This window comes from Thunnus maccoyii, chromosome 5 (genome assembly GCF_910596095.1).
Source record: "Thunnus maccoyii chromosome 5, fThuMac1.1, whole genome shotgun sequence".
NCBI classification, from domain to species: domain Eukaryota; kingdom Metazoa; phylum Chordata; class Actinopteri; order Scombriformes; family Scombridae; genus Thunnus; species Thunnus maccoyii.
The window spans coordinates 27,370,632-27,374,954 of record NC_056537.1 but is presented as its reverse complement, the minus strand read 5'-3'; positions in this window follow the sequence as shown (position 1 = coordinate 27,374,954).

Sequence of the window (4,323 nt, the reverse complement as noted above, 5' to 3'; positions counted from 1 at the left end):
CTCAATATACCTTCAGGCAACACATTTCTCTCCTCCTCTCTTCTACATTTTCCCTTCAGTCTGTCTCTATCAGACCACAGCAATATCTTACATAATTCTGCTTTCTGACCCACTTTCTACCATTTACCATCTTCTTCATCTTTCTCTTTCTATTCATCCTTCCCTCCCTCCTTTGTTCCAATTGCTAATAGATTGCACACATCTATTTCCTGCTGAGGATTTTTCTCTCATTTTAATTAAACTATAACTCTCTGCTTTGCATGGATCAGTGACACCCAGTAAAATACTGTAGTTAGTTATTTATTGAACCTGCCCTATTGGCACATTGTACTGTCTCTGTAGACAGAGAAGTTAAAGTGAAAGGTCAACTGCTTCTGCGCACAGACCTTTACAATGAGCATGAGAGTGGCTCTGCATTTTAATGGCACTTCAATGACTCCAAGACCACTTCTTGTAATATCATTTTAAATCAAACCATGGGTCAGCTATCTGTGCAATCAGGCACTGATCTGTAAGCTATGGCTACATGTGTTTGATTCATGTTGTTACTGTACACACACACAGACACACACGTGGACACACACACAGTCGTGTTTCCATCACTTCAGAGGACTTTACATTGACTTACATTCATTTCCTGGAGACTTACCCTAACCTTAACTATAACCACCACATGCCTAACGCTAACCCTAACATAACCCTAAACTTACCTTAATTTGAATCCAAGTCTTCACCCTAAAATTAATGATTTTATATTAAGGGGACTTGCTTTTTGTCCCCATAAGGGAGCCGAGTCCCCACAACATGACTGTGTAAACAGATTTACATACCCACAATGTGAGGAATACCTGGACCATACACACACACACACACACACACACACACACACACACACTAAACTTCACTTGATTTCCTCAACTTTTTTTCCTCAAGCGACAGCAGCTCAGTATGTGCAGCAACTACATGACAAATGACAGGAAACAGGAACATGTCAAAGCAAGTGAGCATCCTGTGTACTAGAGTTTCACCATTAACAAATACCTGATATTAAATGATTTTATCAAACTTCTCCAAATCAGTGCAGCAGGCCTTTCCTCACAGCTGATATTTTCAGTTAAGGAACAGTCACATTAGCCTTCCAACCACCAAAATTGCCCAACACACTCAGCCACTGGTGAAAAGTAACTAGGTCAAGTTCTTAAGTTAACTTTTGAGGTACTTATATGTTATTTTGTATTTTATGCTACTCCACTACATTTCAGAGGGAAATATTGTTCTTTTTATTCCGCTACATTTATGTCACAGCTATAGTTACTAGCTACTTTTCAGATCAATATTTTATATATTCATTGTTGTATTGACACTTTCAAAGATCTCAGTACTTCTTCCACCACTGCACTCAGACCCCAAAATATGTGATATTACAGTTCTGATGAAGGTAATAAACAGGATTGAATGAAGAGTTGGAATCTAATCAAAAGCATCAGTCAGGCATTCATAATTTTACTTCAGTCAAAATACAGAATTATTAAGAAAATAGTAACAACATGTTAGTAATTGTACTCATTAGGCAGCATGGCCCGTGTAAGTGTTATACTATTACATATTAGTAATAACTAATTAATGCATCAACTGATGCATTAATGTGTAAATAGCACTTTAACATTGTAGCTGGTCATGTTGGGGCTCATTACTGATTTACATACTGATGTGTGGTTTAATTTATAACACTGTAACATATTTTATAGGCTCATCATGATTTGTATATAAAATCTTGCAATCTTGGAGTAGGGTTATAAAGTAACATAAAATGGAAATACTCAACTAAATTACCTCAAACTATACTTAAGTTAAAACTCTTAGTTACATTAATAAAAACATATCAAGCAGTGTATGGGGGTGACACTGCAGTTTGTAGTCTGGTATGATATTGCACAAAACAAGGGGATGAAACATTTCCAGAATAATGTCTTCTCCATTTCTGATGCATCAGTGTTTGTGTTTGTCCACCTTGCGAATTTGCAGGGCAAAGTTGAACCAGGGTGAACTCAGACCCACGATTAGTTTACACCGAATTCTCACAGGAAAAGCATGCTTGAAAGAGTTAGCTTTGTGGGTTTCAACTGAAGTGAAAAGGAGTTACAGCGATTATTCACAGGATGGAAGTGCAATGTGGCAGTATCTTCATAAGGAACAGTAGATATTACATGATGAACATGAATGATGGCTCGGGCCCTGAAACTGGCACATATATGAGTGGAATGCAGTCGTTGATGTTATTAGTTACACCTGTGATTGACGCCTTGTGGTGCATCAATGTGTTTTTTGAGACCTTTAATTTGATGCCATTTTCCCTTTTTTATTGTGTGAAAATATGTGTGCCACAACATTTTAAATGGCTTTAAAAACATTCAGACAAATTATCTTCATGAGATACTAAACATCTAAGTTTCTGGGTTGCTTTCCATAGCATGCCTTTTTTTTTTTAACAAGGTTGCACTTTTGCAGTCAAACCAGCAAGAAGTCCTAACACCCACACGAAAGATGTGATGACGTCCTAGATTCTCTCAACAGATGAATCAGCTGCAGTCACAGAGATCAGAATGAGGAAGTTGTCTTTCACTGCAGCTGACAGAAGAGATATGATTCTTTATAACTGTGCGTGTGTACATATGTGTGTATGTGTGTGTTGGTTGCATGTTTTAGCGTGTCCGCTTGCCTCGCACTATTGGAAATGGTCTCAGTTTCACAAGGCTGATTCCATAAAAGGTGAAGTTGCATTCAAACGCTCTTCTAACAATTCTCCCACAATTTTCTGTCACACGAAGCAAGTACACATGAAGAAACTTGTACCTTGAGAGAAAACATATTTAATCTGATTGTCATGTACCGAGAAATCACATGACAATGAACAAAAGTTTTCATTGCAGAGTTTTAAAGATAAAGCTCATTTGCAGCCTGAGGTGGTACATAGTGGTGCATGTACGCGCGCAGAGGAAGTAGTCAGAGTTGGGGGTTTTTTTGTAAGAAACCAAAAATTGTCTCAGGCTCAGAACAGTGTCCGCCTCATTCAAATCCTTCAGTGCACACATGCAAAGCACTCAGGAAAAGGAGAATAATGTGCATGAGTTCCCAGAAGTTGAGTTCTAGGAACTAGGAGACACACAGTTCCCCATATGATATGACCTCATATGCCATTTACTTCAAAAACCTTGCAAAACATGCATTGGGTTAAGATTACTGTTTTGCTGCACATCATTGTGTTTTGAGGTGCAATTTTCACTGTCTGTCTACTCTAAATATTGTCAAACAAGGCATAAAGTGCAGTAGAAACTCTTTTTAAAAATGAATAAAAATATCAGGGGATCTTGTAATCTTTGCCTCTTGACTGAAAATACAGATAAAACACAGAGTACAAGCAACTACAATTACACGTGGCAAGCAAGCGGACTATAGCTCTTGAAATGGATATGCAAGAACACTTTGAAGTCAAGTGACAATTTCAGTCTATCAAAGAGTGTGGTGTATGGTTTTTTTTTTTCTCCTTTTTTTTAACTTGGTATTCATATGATGGATTTCCTGTGCAGTCACTCAGTAGTGAGACTGTTACCATATAGGGATGCAACTCAGAGGCGGGGTGGTGGGCAAAGGGAAGAGAAAAGAAGAACTAGCAGAAGACTCACTTCTCTCAAGTCCTAACTTGTTCACAGCTGAATCAGTATAGTGGAGTGAATGTGGTGACTGCCAGAGATAGTAATCAAGCCAAGTCTCTCTTCATATTGGAACATGTGCACATATGCAGTCATATGTCAGTGAACCATGTGTATTGCCTGGTTTTGTCTGTACCTGCTTGAAACACCAATGAAGGACTTTGGCACTAAAAAGACTGTAACATTGAAAGATATCTACATGATTTGACTCATTTGGACACTGAAGCTTCATATTAGCTTCAGATAAACTTTTAAATACATTTTTGCACAGAAGGAGGACTGTGGATTTTGTTCCCCATCACTTATATTGTAAGTGCATTATGAAGGGGGATGTTTTAATAGCCAGTATAAACAGGAAGAATGATAACAGCAAGAAAAACCTGTTTCAATATTCATTTGGACTCCTGACTATTTGTTTGTTTGTATGATTTAAGAAGGAAATTGTGAACCCGTCCTTTAAGTCATTTCATAGGAATTTTGTATGTAGTGTCACTCCTACATTCTGATATAAACCATTTTAACTACAGAATGTGTCAATAAAGAAAGTGTACGAACTTGTTTCAGTCAGTTTGGGAGAGTGTATACTGGGAACTAGAAGTGACAGCAGCTGAAC